This window comes from Bufo gargarizans, chromosome 2, assembly GCF_014858855.1.
Source record: "Bufo gargarizans isolate SCDJY-AF-19 chromosome 2, ASM1485885v1, whole genome shotgun sequence".
Classification (NCBI taxonomy): domain Eukaryota; kingdom Metazoa; phylum Chordata; class Amphibia; order Anura; family Bufonidae; genus Bufo; species Bufo gargarizans.
In genome coordinates, this window is record NC_058081.1 from 468,721,128 (window position 1) to 468,736,874 (window position 15,747).

Below are 15,747 nucleotides of genomic sequence, written 5' to 3' on the forward strand. Positions count from 1 at the left end.
TAGAGCATCAGCAGCATGTAATTAGATACATAGCCCAGATCTGATGACAGCTTTCCTTTAAAAAATATTTAATAATGGCTCCACCCAGTGACTCAAAGATGTGGCTCCCAGAGATAACTGGTACTCTGCAAGAGGGAGGGAGGTTCCTCAGTAGCACTAGCAATATTTGAAGAAGGCCTTGATCAATGAGGCCTACTACATTACCCATGGGCATACTGAGGGGTGGGCAGCTGGGGCATGTGACCCAGGCGTACAGACTGGGGCGGGGGGAGGTTGGGTTTCACACCCGTCGGGCAGTTTTTCAGTTATATAGTAAAGCAGGTAGCCGACCGCTCCCTGCTTCACTGTTCCGCTGAGCCCCGGTGCTCCCCACCAGTCCACACACTGCACTGCTGGCTGTGTGGGAGGAGCAGTGAAAGCCTGGGAATCAGCAACCTGCATCGCCAGCAGCGTCTTGTGTGTGTTACCGCCATGCTGTTGGGTATCCATCATCAGGGAAAACAGGTAAGTATTTGTCTTCTTTTATTATGGAGCTGGAGAGGGCACTAGGGACCAATGGGGGGCATTGGAGGACTACAGCAAGGGGGCACAAAGGTGGGCATTGCTACTGTGATGGGGCACCAAGGTGGGCATAACTACTGTGAAGAGGCACAAAGGTGGGCATAATTACTGTGAAGGGGCCAAAAGGAGGACATAACTACTGATCAGGGGCTACAAGGAGGACATAAGTACTCTGAGGGGGCATAATGTGGCTATTTCTGTTGTAATGGAGGCACAATGTGGGCGTAACTACTGTAAAGGAGGTACAATGTAGATATTAGTACAGTGAGGGAACACAATGTGGGCATTAGTACAGTGAGGGACACAATGTGGTTATTACTACTGTGAAGGGGCCACAAGGTGGGCATTAGTCCTCTGTGGTAGCACTAATAAAAAAGCAATGCCCTATATTACTCAGTTATACATTGGGGTGGCTTTGTCTTCCAGGGCAGCACAGCGCACCCTGCTGGAGACTTACCAGGCACAGTTACCATCCCTTCCTTATTCTTTTTGCTTTATCATCACAGGGACCTTCTTCTGGTTCCAGCAAACATCTCACAGACATGCCAGCGACACCCTGGATGAAGTAGGACCAGTTGGTTCTTTAATTTATTGTGAGGTGTATTGGTTCCGCCATGTACCTTATGATAGATTTTATTAGGCAAGTGGGACTGGGTGAGTATATTTATATATTGGGCGGCGTTAGTGGAGTGGCTTAGTGTAAAAAAGATTATCCCCAATGTGTGGGGGAACGTCATGCTGAGACCTTTCCCCGGGTGCTGGAAGGCCTAGCTACACCTCTGACATTACCAATAACGGCGCTGGTTCTCAAGTGGGGCATAAAAAAAAAAAGTTTCCCCTGTTCCTAGACAAAACCAGAAGCAGAGATCTAGTAGAGCTGAATATCTCATTTGGCTCTTTTGAGTATTAGGATAGCCTAATAATGTGGGATTAGTGCAGGTTCCAGTGACTATCAAAAATGTACAGACCAGATATTGTGGCAAATAGCAGAATCAGCACTGCTACATGAGGTAGGTGTTTAATTTTTGTTATAAATTTTATTTTTTATTATTTTGCCTCCTCTGTATATATATCCATTTTGCCACCTCTGTATATATATTCCATTTTCTGGCCCCTCTGTATATATTTCATTTTTGCCCAGTATATTTCATGATTTTGACCCGGGTGCCATTCCCCCCAGTATAAAGTATTTGCTGCCACACTGTGCCCGTGACCCGCCCTCATATGGCCGGCGGGGAACGGCGGTGAGCTGTTGTGACTCGTGTCGATCATCAAGTGCGGCGTGCCGTACTGACACCACTGCCAGGTGCCCCCTGTGAGTATGAAGCCGGCATACCGTGTGACATTACACATACAACCGGACTTCAGTTGACGCCGTCTTCTCTTGTACTTCTCTCAGGCAATCCCGTCATCCGGCGTGCGCCGTGTCATTGCGCGTCATCCCAGGATCATCTCAGCAAGAGGCGCAGAGCCGGAGAGGGTATGGGTGGGGGTGGGGCGCCGCCCGCCAGGCACAGGGGCCCGGACTGGCCATTAAAATCACTTGCGGCAAGTTGCAACTTTTGTTTATAATTCCATTTTATTAATTTTTGGCTAAAAATCATATTTTTGATTAGCCTTTATTAATAATATTGAGCCGTTCTGTCAAAGGGTTAACTGTTTTTCTAGCTGTGCTGGTCATCTAATAAGCCTTATCTCTAAACTACTAAGAGGTCATAAACACTTATTTAAGCCACATTCTTATCAGTAAGATAAGAACTGAGCTATAATGATGGTTTATAATGTCAGAGAGAAAAGAGAAGGAGTCTGTCAGCTCCTCAGATGATGGAAAAGACAGAAAATCCAGAGGTGACAACTACAGCATCTCAGCTCTGTACAGAAAAAAGGATTCCAGATTTTTAATAAAGACCAATTGAAAAAATTCTTTTTAGCTCAAAATAAGTACAATGCAATAAGTATTAAGCAATGTATTGCTGCATTTGTGGGAGGGGAGGCTGATTACAAGGCTAATTATACGCACCTGTGGGCCAGGCTGGCTGATTACTAGGCTATTTACAGGCACCTGTGGGCCCAGGCTGACGCTGATTTCACTACCTCTGAGTCAGCTCTAGGATACAGCAGCATGGTGTGGAGGCTCCTTACGGCTGGGCAATGGCAGAATGTCTCAGGAGGGTGCTGGTATTCATGGTAGGATCGGAGTTGTTTGCACGGGACCCACGCTGCAGTCCGCGACGTGTAGTGCTCTGGGATGAAGCAGAGTTTGGGCGCTAATGGTCGAACCATGGTTGTTTGTATTGTTTGTCTGGCTATTCAGAGGCCTGGTGGGGCCATTGCATACAGTCATTGGGGTAGCAGGTGCTTAGAGTGGGCATGGTTGTATGTATGTTTTCTGATACCTGGTTTACATGCGGGGCGCGTGTCTGCAGTTGGCTCAAGCACGCGTGCTGGGTTTAAGTAATAGTAAATGTGGTTCAATGGTCGATAAAAAAAAATATATATATATTTTGTCCAGCTTATGGTTATTGGTGTAAGCATGTCCCTAGAATAGGTATGGTCGCATGTTCTGATACCTGTTACATACGGGACGCGTGTCTCCAAGCTACGCACGCTGTGTTTAAGTGATGGTATTTTATTAATTTCGTTTTTGGAAGGGTCATGGATCAATGGAAGAAAAAAAAAAAAAAAAACTCCCGCAGCATCATGTGGAGGTTCGTTTGCGCCTGGGCAATGTCAGAAGGTGCCAGGCGAGTGCTGGCATTCACGGTAGGATCTGGAATCTGCTCTCTGTACATAGAGTCCACGATAGTTCCTGGTCCTGCAGCAGCTGCCTCCATGTGTTTAGGAAATTATACACTTTATTATAATGGATTATTCTATAGTTCTTGGTCCTGCAGCAGCTGCCGCCATGTATTAGATGATATACTTTGTTATAATGGATTCCCTCGTAGTCCACATGCCTGTAGCAGCTGCCTCCATGTGTTTAGGAGAAGATACACTTAATTATAATGGAAACCCCTATAGTTGGTCCTGCAGAATATTTAGTAGTAATAATCACTCTCATTATAGTCACTATATATGAAGAATTCAGACAAAAACAAACACCACAATGTATAATTTTTCTAACTGTTTTTTTTATTTTTTATTGGAATAGCAATAAGCAACATTGTAATAAAATATTACTGGCACTTTAATTAAACAGGGATCACAGTGACTCTCAGGTCAGGCCCGGGGGAGACCACAGGACTTGCTGCGGTCATTCGGACCAGTCCACCACTGTCCTGAGATGAGAGCCACCGGATCCAAAGATCCAGAGGAAGGCGAACAAACCCCCCGGAGAGTTCTACCTCAGGGGGGAAAAAAATTCCTTCCTGACCCCAGATGTGGCGATCGGATTTCTCCCTGGATTAGATCTGTCCTGCGCCATATTGCTGTATATATGTATATAATATAAAGCTCCGGAGAGCTGACCCTGGAAGGAAAGAGACAACCTGCTCCTAAGAGCTTACAATCTAATATAAAATGCAATCCCTGATCTTAAGACCTTACATTCTAATGTTCAGTACTAAACTGTGTACAGTTCTGGGCCCCTGTGAACAAGGCAGACATAGCAGAGCTGGAGAGGGTCCAGAGGAGGGCAACTAAAGTAATAACTGGAATGGGGCAACTACAGTACCCTGAAAGATTATAGAAATTATTCACTTTAGAAAAAAGACGACTGAGGGGCGATCTAATTACTATGTATAAATATATCAGGGGTCAGTACAGAGATCTCTCCAATCATCTATTTATCCCCAGGACTGTCACTGTGACGAAGGGACATCCTCTGCGTCTGGAGGAAAGAAGGTTTGTACACAAACATAGAAGAAGATTCTTAATGGTAAGAGCAGTGAGACTACGGAACTCTCTGCCTGAGGAGGTGGTGATGGTGAGTACAATAAAGGAATTCAAGAGGGGCCTGGATGTATTTCTTCCGGCGTATAGGACGACTGGGCGCATAAGACGACCCCCAACTTTTCCATTTAAAATATAGGGTTTGGGCTATACTCGCCGTATAAGACTACCCCTCTTCCAATGCACACTAAATAAAAAATTTAAAACATCCGATTTGATTTCAATATGGTAATTTTAATTGAAAGGCCCAGCCCTCCCTGTCTCAAAAACGATCTTCTCCAGTCTAGGGAACTGACCATGGCAGCCAGGGCTTCAGTAGCATCCTGGCTGCCAGGGGCGTCGCAAGGTTAAAACATTCGGGGCCTGGGCCCCGGATGTTTTGTCCCATGCCCCGAATGTCCTGCAGGCTGCTAGCTGCAACTGTATTGCCGTACACAGAACGGCAATACAATTGAATCTTACACACTGGGAACAGGTGAAGGACCTTTGGTGACATCACAGGTCATGTGATCAGCAAAACAGGCTGTGATAGGATGACCTGGATGATGTCACCATCATGTGACCAGTGCAGGATTGGATCGGAGTGAAGAGGAGAAAGAGCCTAATGCTGATGTCTGTACAGGAGAGGTAAGTGAAGGGAGAGGCAGAGCAATGCTGGGAGTTGTAGTTATTTACCTGGGATGTATGTTAGGGCTGAAGGGAGGGATGTTATTGACATGGAACTGTGTGCTTGAGGTGGCTGGGGGAGGGAGTGATGTTATTTACATGGGACTGTATGTGGAAAGTGGATGGTGGGGGAAAATGATGTTTATGTACATGGGACTTAATGTTTAGGCCCGTGTTTCCCAACCAGTGTGCCTCCAGCTGTTTCAAAACTACAACTCCCAGCATGCCTGGACAGCCTTTGGCTGTGCGGGCATGCTGGGAGTTGTAGTTTTGCAACAGCTGGAGGCACACTGGTTTAGGCTACGTGCACACTTGCGTTTGGTGATCCGCTTGTGAGATCCGTTTCAGGTCTCTCACAAGCAGCCCCAAATGCATCAGTTTAACCCCAATGCATTTTGAATGGATGCGGATCCATTCAGAATGCATTCGTTCGGCTCCATACAGCCCCCCGTTCCATTTTGGAGGCGGGCCCCAAAATGCTGCAAGCAGCGTTTTTGTATCCGCATGGCCTTGCGGAGCCAAACGGATCCGTCCTGACTTACAATGTAAGTCAATAGGGACGGATCTCTTTGCATTGACACAAAATGGTGCAATTGTAAACGGATCCGTCCCCCATTGACTTTTAATGTAAGTCAGGATGGATCCGTATTGGGACTTAGAAATTCAAATCTAATACAAATGGATCGGTCCTGAACGGATGCATTCGTTTGTATTATCGGTGCGGATCCGTTTACTGTACAAGTACAGGACAGATCTGCACGAACGCAAGTTTGAAAGTAGCCTTAGGAGGTGATGTTTACATGGGATTGTGCGTTGGAGGCGGCTGGGGAGGAGGTGATGTTATTTACATGGGGCTGTATGGTGGAGGGAGGATTATAACTGCACGGGGCACTGCAGATCCAGGGGACATTATAGGCGGTCTTATTACTACTGGGGGCTCTATAGGAGGGTCTTATAGATCCACCTCATTTCTACTAAGCACACTATGGGGGTCTTATTACTACTGAGGGGTCTGTAGGGAGCTTTATCACCACTGGGGGAACAATAGGGGGCCTTATTTCTACTGGGGACTCTGTGAGGGTATTGGGGGGGGGGGGGGTTGAGGTTTTGGCACAGCAAGCAGCAGGATAACACTGTGGGTACTCCAGTTGGGGGATAATGATAGAATGTGAGGAAGCTAAGATGTCTGTGTGTCACACTCTTCAGAGACGAGGCGGCTGAGAGAAGTTGTCCAGACCAAGTGGAGAAGATGATGACAGAGAGGAGACGTCACCTGGAAGCCCTGGGTGTGACAGGTAAGTGCCACTGTATAGCAATTACAGCATAGTGCGGGGAAGGGGGGGGGCATATTTATTGGGGCTTGTGCCCTGGATCTTTTGAGACCCTAGCAACACCCCTGCTGGCTGCCATGGTAACCGATCGGAGCCCAGCAATTACACTGGGTTAAATGAGTTACCCAGAATCTCATTGTTGTAATAAAAAACATACTGTACTATTGTTAACCCCACCTGTGGTTTACCGTATTTATTGCAAAAAAGCGATTTTATAGATATGCAAATTTCCAGTACCTTTGTGCCCAAGGGGCTGTCCTTCCTCCGTTTTGTGCCCAGCCGCGCCCCGAATCCTGGATCCCAGCGCTGCCACTCTCTTAATTTATTCACTGCACTTAGTTTTTTTTTATCTTCTAAAGCCGCTCGTAATCTAGCGCATGCGCAGTTAGTTGGCGCTGTCTCCTCTATTCCCTCCGCCCTCACAGCAAGAATGAGCGAGTGCTACAACTAACTGCGCATGCGCGAGATTACGAGCGGCTTCAGAAGAGAAAAAACGGAAGTGTAGTGAATAAATTAAGAGACGGGCGGCGCTGGGATCCAGTATTCGGGGCGCGGCTGGGCACAAAACGGCGACAGCCCCTTGGGCACAAAGGTACCGGTACTGGTAATTTTTATGTCTATAAAATCATTTTTTTTGCAATAAATAAACAAATCACAGGCCCCTCCTCCGCCCCTCTCTCTCATCATTGGTGGCAGCGGGCAGCACTAGGCGGAAGGAGGGACTGCTTCCTTCTCCCCTGTGCTGCCTAATACCCGGCGTATAAGACGACCCCCGACTTTTGAAAATAATTTCTGGTATTAGAAAGTCGTCTTATACGCCGGAAAATACGGTAATAATATTACAGGCTATAGCTACTAGAGAGGGGTCGTTGATCCAGGGAGTTATTCTGATTGCCTGATTGGAGTCGGGAAGGAAGTTTATATTCCCCTAAAGTGGGGAAAATTGACTTCTACCTCACAGGTTCTTTTTTGCCTTCCTCTGGATCAACTTGCAGGATAACAGGCCAAATTGGATGGACAAATGTCATTTTTCAGCCTTATGTACTATGTTACTATGTATGTTACTAAACCTGCCCCATAAGAGCTTACAATCTATTACAAAATGCAGGTCCCGTTCCTCTGGACTTGTCAAGCCTCTTCAAGCTTTCAAGCTAAATTGATTGTAGCTTAGAACTTTCTGCACCAATTGTGAAGTCATGTGCGTTGTGATGTCATCATACCTGGCACTTCTGGTATTTGTATGAAGTTTGCTAGAGTTGATGACATCATAAGATGGTGGGGGTCTGTGATTACTTTACTTTTATTGTAATTAGTAATGCTTTATGACTGTTTGAGTCTACACTGCATTGCTGGCTTTCATCAGGCGTATTCACTCAGAACATATGAGGCCTGTGTTGGAGGTTACACAGTGGTATCCTTCACCCAGAGGGTTTGATTGTAAAGAAAAAGAAATGGCTATCTGGATGTTGAATGGCACTTCTTTGCAAATCCCAGACCAGTCACTACTACATGTAGGGGGTTCTGGTTTACAGACCAAAGTAAACATGGAAGAATCTGTTGCACTTGCACAAGAGTAAGGGTACCGTCAGTCAGCTAATTGTCAGGGGTGCAGAAAGTCAGACCCCCACCCATCTGATATTGATGGTCTGTCCTAAGGACAATCTCTTTAAATGTAGTGCACAAAATTACGCTGCGTTTGCCACTTTTCTGTATAGTTGGCGGGACAGCTGTGGGCTACTCATCCGGACAAATATGATGCTACTTGCCCTAGAAGACTGGCATAAGCTACACCAGAGATATACAGCAGCCCCTAGCTAATGCAGATTTTATTTCTGGTGTATGGAGAAGCGTGTGCCTCTTAAAGGGGTTGTCGGGTTCAGAGCTGAACCTGGACATATCTCCATTTTCACCCCGGCAGCCCCCCTGACTTGAGCATCGGAGCAGTTCATGCTCCGATGCTCTTCGTTGCCCTGCGCTAAATCGCGCAGGGCAAAGGCATTTTTTGGAGATCCGGTGACGTACCTGGGCTCTCCATGGGGCTGCTAGGAAGCCTGGTGACGTCACTGGCACTGATAGGCGGGATTTAGCGCTGGCATAGCCGCTAAACCGGCTAGGGAAGTGCTAAAGCCCGCCCATCAGAGCCGTTGACGTCACCGAACACAGTGTGTTATTAAAAACAAAAGAGACCTAGCCCTGCGCGATCTAGCGCAGGGCAAGGGAGCGCATCGGAGCATGAGATGCTCCGATGCTAGCCTCAGGGTGGTTGCCTGGGTGAAAATAAGGGTATGTCCGGGTTCAGCTCTGAACCCGGACAACCCCTTTAATATATTTGGAACTTGTTACACCAGTAGACTTTGCATTAAGACTGATGTATAAAGTTATGGATTTAGTAAGTTTCCCCAGTAGTGTAATATACAAGCATAAACAACAGGAAAGAATAATTAACTTATTTGAGACACTTTTCAGGGGTATTTTCATATGGGGAATTTTTAACCTTTGCATTTTTATTTTTCACTTCTTGATTTTTCAAGTCGTGACTATTTAATTTTTCTATTCACATTGCTGTATAAGGGTTTACTTTTTGCAGGACCCGTAGGTCTTTCTAATGCCACTAGAGATGAGAGAGTCAAAGTTGACAAAGTGGAATTCAATCCAAATTTCAGGAAAAATTTGATTTGCACCAAATCCGAATTTCCTCACACTTCATGGTAATGATTCGCATTTTTTCCTTAAATGGCTGCTGTACGTGTGAGGACACGGAGCAAGGAACTCTGGGAAGTCAGGATCACACATAATGCCAAGCATGCTGCCAATCAGCAGACAGCCAGCCCTGTGATGTCACAGCTCTATAGATAACCTCAGCCATCTTGGATTCTGCCATTTTCCAGTGCAGGGAGAGATGTCAGCAGGCACTAGGGACACTGCTAGGAAAAACTTTAAAACTTTTATTTTGCTACGGTATATAGAAGTTCAGGGAAAGGATAGGGAGGAATCATTCCACAGCATTTATGTAGAACAGGGTTCAGTAGGGGAGGTCACAGCCTGGGTAATAGGAACAATCCTATTACACCTTGCTGCACTGACTGGGGATCCAAATTGCCATTATACAGCTCTGTAATTCCAGCAAACCGTTCTTGTTATTGGGGGGGCAAGTGCTGTTTGATACAGCCATTAACAGGGTTTATTACAAGGAAATATTTCTACATCTTATTTGCCCTTGTGCGGTGCAGTTATATGTTCTAAAGCATTTTTTTGGCTTATATTACTGGGGAAAAAAGGGCTTATTAGCCTCTGTGTGGTGAAGTGCGAAAATTACAGCCCTTTTTGGCGTGTATTAGTGGCACAAAAAAATATGTATTTGCTGTTCAGTGGTGCAGTTATATGTTCTAAAGCCTTTTATGGAGTGTATAAGTGGAAAAAAGAAAAATATATTTGTCGTTCAGCGGTGCAGTTATATGTTCTAAAGCTCTTTTGTGCAGTGTATTGGTGCAAAAAAAAGGCTTACTAGCCGTTGTGTGGTGAAGTGATAAAATTGCAGCCCTTTTTTCCGTGTATTAGTGGGAAAAAAAAGGGCTTATTAGCCGTTGTGTGGTGAAGTGAGAAAATTACAGACTTTTTTGGGGTGTTTTAATTTCCTATTTATTTATTTGATCTAACAGTATGTCAGACAGAGAAGTGCCAGGCCCTGCACAGGCCTAAATGCTTTTGGCGCAGGCACAGGTCGCAGCAAAGTAAGGGTGAGTGGCAGCAGGAGTCGCAGCAAGAGGCCTGAGCACCCGGTGTCAGCTAGCGGTCGTGTCTTGACCAGCAACCCAGCGGTTCTTGAATGGTTGACTCGGTCATCCACTTTGTCCCAAGTGACATCAGACACCCCCAGCGAAGAGTCGGTGGGTTCGTTATACACATCCCTTAGTTGGCATGGCCCGGGAGCAGGCCCTGTGCTCTCACCTGTCCTCAACCTGCCTACCTGTCCTTTTCTGTTCCCTCAGCCAGAGAAGTATTGTATGCTGTGGGCTCAGCCCCACTATACAGCGAGGACGAGCTACTAGAGGACAGATAGCAGCTACTAGCCAGCCAAGATGTGGAGGAGACATCCGCCGCTTCCTCCGCTAGGCAGGCAAGTAGTGATGAGGAGAGTGGCGTGGGAGCTGGCGTTGCGAGCATTGAGGCTCCTGACCCAGAAACCGTTAAGGAGGACATCAGTGACGTGCAGACAGTACTTGATGATGTTGATGTAGCTGATTGCACTTGGGAGCTGGGTGAATTAGGGGCTTAATCATCATCGGCAGAAGAGGGTGGCAGCTTGCTTGTGAGGCAGCGGCGAAGCTAGCAAATCGCTAGAGTGGCCGGGAGTCAGCAGGGTGGTAGCAGTGGGAGGTCGGTAGCAAAACGTGGCTGGGGTAAACCAGGAGCCTACCTGCCCGGAAAGTGGTGGATGGGTTCACGAAAGCAGTGGAGGTAGCAGTCAATCAGTGCATAGTGTTGGGGGTAAAATCACCTACTCGGCGGTGTGGCAGGTTTTTGTTGGAGGAGGAAGTGAACCTGGCCATATGTAGAATCTGTGGGCAGAAGGTGAAGCGTGGTCAGGGTGCAAATGTTGGCACCACGGCCCTGCATCAACATATGCAGCGTCACTATAAAGTGGCCTGGGAGAACCGTGGTTCCGATGTGGTGGTCTAGCCTGCTGCAGCAACCGCTGCATCACCCAGTGGCACGCACCAGGTTTCAGGCAGTCATGGCTCCACCACCTCAGCCGAAGGGAGCTATCTGTCCTTCCCATCATCTGCTGGTCCTGATGCTCCTGCTCCTCCTCATCAATCATTCCGTCAGCATTTGATCACCGAAGCGATTGCCAAGAGACAACAGTATGCGTGCACCCATCCAACAGCGCAGAAGCTGAATGTGCCCCTGGCCAAGTTGCTGGTGCTGCAGTCCCTCCCTTTTCAAGTGGTGGACTCTGCACCTTTCAGAGAACTGATGGCTTGTTCCGAGCCGAGGTGGAGAGTATCAAGCCATCATTTCTTTGCCAAAAAGGCAGTACCAGCCCTGCACACACATGTAAAACAGAAGGTGGCCAATCCTTGAGCCTGTCGGTGTCTGCCGAAGTGCACGGCAGCGCTGACTTGTGGAGCTGTAACTACGGTCAGGGACAATACATGTCCTTTACGGCCCACTGGGTGAATGTGGTTCCTGCATAGTCACACCAGCAACTGGCCAGGTGATGCTGCTTCCGCCTCCACATTGCCATGCCATTGGTCCTGCGACAATGTCCACCTCTGCCTCCTTATCCTCCACCATGTCCTCAGCCTCCATTGCAGTGACAATTCATGGAGGCTGAGGACACGGTGTCAGTGCTACGTCAAGGAGGGCTGAGCCATGCGCCCTGCATGGCACACGTGTTCATTATGGTTGTCAAGCGGTTCCTGAAGTCTTCCACCCATGTGCAAGACATCCTAAAAATGGCCAGGAAACTTTGAATGCACTTCAGCCACTCGTACACCGCAAAGCACGCTCTCCATCAGCGGCAGAACGGCATCTCCCAACATAGGCTGATATGCGACGTTTCCACCCATTGGAATTCCATCCTCCATATGTTGGACCGACTATAGGAACAGAGAAAGGCCATAAACGATTTCTTGATGATCCATTCCACTGCTTCATGTCCTGGAACAGATGCTGGTAAATCTGGCTTGTCAGGGGACTAGAGACGTGGCGCCTAGATCTCACGGCCACATCAGCTCTGTGGGGGCTGAACTGGAGGAGGAGGACATTGGAGCAAAAGCAATGTATAGTGAAATGGGTGTTTTTTACACACAGGTGACAGGAGAGGAGGAGCAGGAGCAGCCAGAAGAGCTACAGGGCGATGAGGAAGACGAGGCAGAGGACCCAGACACGCCGTGGCAGTATGCAGTGGAGATGGAGGCAGGGAGTCCCTCCGAGTCACTTGCACAAATGGCCCCATGCATGCTCACTTGCTTGTGTAGTGACAGACGAATTGTCACAATTGAGCAGAGGGATGTATTCTGGCTCTTCACCTTGTTGGACCCTTGCTATTGGTTCAAAATGGGGGCATTTTTTATACCCGCTGAGAGGGAGGACAAACTGAACTACTATAGAGACATCCTATGTAGTGAGTTGGCCGCTGCCATCTGCGCCATCGTCCATCCTCTTGCAGGTTTGACCGGGGGGCCCCTCTGCGCTCAAGTTCCTCTGATGTGGCAGGGTGGGGAAGTAGGAGCAGTTCCAGCTACATCAGCAGCAACTTGTGTCTAGAGTCGCTGATGAGCAGCTTTCTTCACCCGCCTAGTAAAGAAACTACTCACCAGCAGCAGCAGCTAGACCTGGAGTAGGACCTGAACCAGCAGGTGGTGGCATACTTGGACAGTACCCTGCCACCCCACATTGAAGATCCGCTGGACTACTGGGCAGCCAAACTGTATTTGTGGCCGCAACTAGCAGAGTTTTCCCTGGAAAAGCTGTCCTGCCTGTCAGTAGTGTGGTATCAGAGCGGGTGTTTAGTGCGGCGGGGGGCATAGTTACCCCAAGAAGAACTCGCCTGTCCACCCAAAATGTGGAGAGACTGACCTTTGTCAAGATGAATCAGGTGTGGATCAGCCAGGATTTCCACCCACCAATGCCTGATGCATCAGACTAGATCATCCATGGTGCCACAACAACACTTTGACAAAAGAGACCGGTTTCTTCTGGCTACCTGCCTCAGTTACTATTCTGATGCTGCCACCCGCCTGATGCCACACATCTGATGCCAAGTGCTCCTTCTTTCACCCACCATCTTCAGCTGGTTCTTGTATTGCCACCCAACTCCCCACTCTGTCAATGGGTCACTCTGTGGTCTCTTGATGCTGCTGTCACATCCATACTATGTCATCTTGTCACTCTGTGGTCTCCTGATGCTGCTGTCGCCTCCACACTATGTCACCTTGCCACTCTGTGGTCTCCTGATGCTTCTGCCACATCCACACTATGTCACCTTGCCACTCTGTGGTCTGATGCTGCTGCCACCTCCCCACTCGGTCACCGGGTCACTCTGTGGTCTCCTAATGCTGCTGCCCCCTCCACACTATGTCACCTTGTCACTCTGTGGTCTCCTGATGCTGCTGCCACCTCCACACTGTCATTGTACCACTCTGTGGCCTCCTCCTGATGCTGCTGCCACCACCTCCAGACTCTGTCATTGGGCCACTCTGTGTTCTCCTCATGCTGCTACCACCTCACCACTATGTCATAGGGTCACTCTGTGGACTTCTCATGCTGTTCCCACCCTTCCCACTTCATGACTGGGCCACTATTTTGCCTTTCGGCCTGGCTGACATAATCATTTATTTGACCCTTCTGCTGATCTGTCAGAGGGAAGGAAAAATTAGACGCACAATGGATCCTGTCTGTGTAGCAGCTGTAAGGCTGGTATGGTCCCATCAGAATTGGCTTGTGATTTGGCAGCCAACACACAGAAGACATGCAAATATTCCATTCACGTGTCATCTCTGTTTTGGAGCCACTCCTGTTTTTTTGGGCATTAGCAATACTTCTGGATTACTGACCAAATGCTGACCGAGTGAAGTTGGATGCTCAACGGACAGAAGCCGTTTTTTGGGGGTTATTGTTCTGATGGATCAGAGGAAGGGCAAAATAATCTGTGACGTCAACACAAACTTACTGCTGACACCCTCTCCAATCTGTTGGGGGGGGGGGGGGGGGGCTCTATTTGTATAAGCGTTTAATAGACCAGGTTCTGTAGACATCTATGTGGAATCAGCTGACGACGGTGTGAAAGGAGTGCGCTTCTTGGCACTAACATCGACCTGTAAGGCTGAGTTCATACTTGAGTCTGCTCAAATAAGTGAAATGTGCAGTGATTCTAAGAGCAACACCGGGGTCAACAACAGGAGAGTCAAGGCAATCAGGCAGGGATCAAGAAGGTAGCAGAGTCCAGGAACACAAGCATGGGTCAGGTAAACAGGAAACAGGAACACAAGCAGTGATATCAGCAATCTTTGCAGGACACAAGGACATTGACTCTCGGGCACCTAGGAAGGGGGCTGAGCCACTTATATACAGGGAGTGCAGAATTATTAGGCAAGTTGTATTTTTGAGGATTAATTTTATTATTGAACAACAACCATGTTCTCAATGAACCCAAAAAACTCATTAATATCAAAGCTGAATATTTTTGGAAGTAGTTTTTAGTTTGTTTTTAGTTTTAGCTATTTTAGGGGGATATCTGTGTGTGCAGGTGACTATTACTGTGCATAATTATTAGGCAACTTAACAAAAAACAAATATATACCCATTTCAATTATTTATTTTTACCAGTGAAACCAATATAACATCTCAACATTCACAAATATACATCTCTGACATTCAAAAACAAAACAAAAACAAATCAGTGACCAATATAGCCACCTTTCTTTGCAAGGACACTCAAAAGCCTGCCATCCATGGATTCTGTCAGTGTTTTGATCTGTTCACCATCAACATTGCGTGCAGCAGCAACCACAGCCTCCCAGACACTGTTCAGAGAGGTGTACTGTTTTCCCTCCTTGTAAATCTCACATTTGATGATGGACCACAGGTTCTCAATGGGGTTCAGATCAGGTGAACAAGGAGGCCATGTCATTAGATTTTCTTCTTTTATACTCTTTCTTGCCAGCCACGCTGTGGAGTACTTGGATGCGTGTGATGGAGCATTGTCCTGCATGAAAATCATGTTTTTCTTGAAGGATGCAGACTTCTTCCTGTACCACTGCTTGAAGAAGGTGTCTTCCAGAAACTGGCAGTAGGACTGGGAGTTGAGCTTGACTCCATCCTCAACCCGAAAAGGCCCCACAAGCTCATCTTTGATTATACCAGCCAAAACCAGTACTCCACCTCCACCTTGCTGGCGTCTGAGTCGGACTGGAGCTCTCGGCCCTTTACCAATCCAGCCACGGGCCCATCAAGACTCACTCTCATTTCATCAGTCCATAAAACCTTAGAAAAATCAGTCTTGAGATATTTCTTGGCCCAGTCTTGACGTTTCAGCTTGTGTGTCTTGTTCAGTGGTGGTCGTCTTTCAGCCTTTCTTACCTTGGCTATGTCTCTGAGTATTGCACACCTTGTGCTTTTGGGCACTCCAGTGATGTTGCAGCTCTGAAATATGGCCAAACTGGTGGCAAGTGGCATCTTGGCAGCTGCACGCTTGACTTTTCTCAGTTCATGAGCAGTTATTTTGCGCCTTGGTTTTTCCACACGCTTCTTGCGACCCTGTTGACTATTTTGAATGAAACGCTTGATTGTT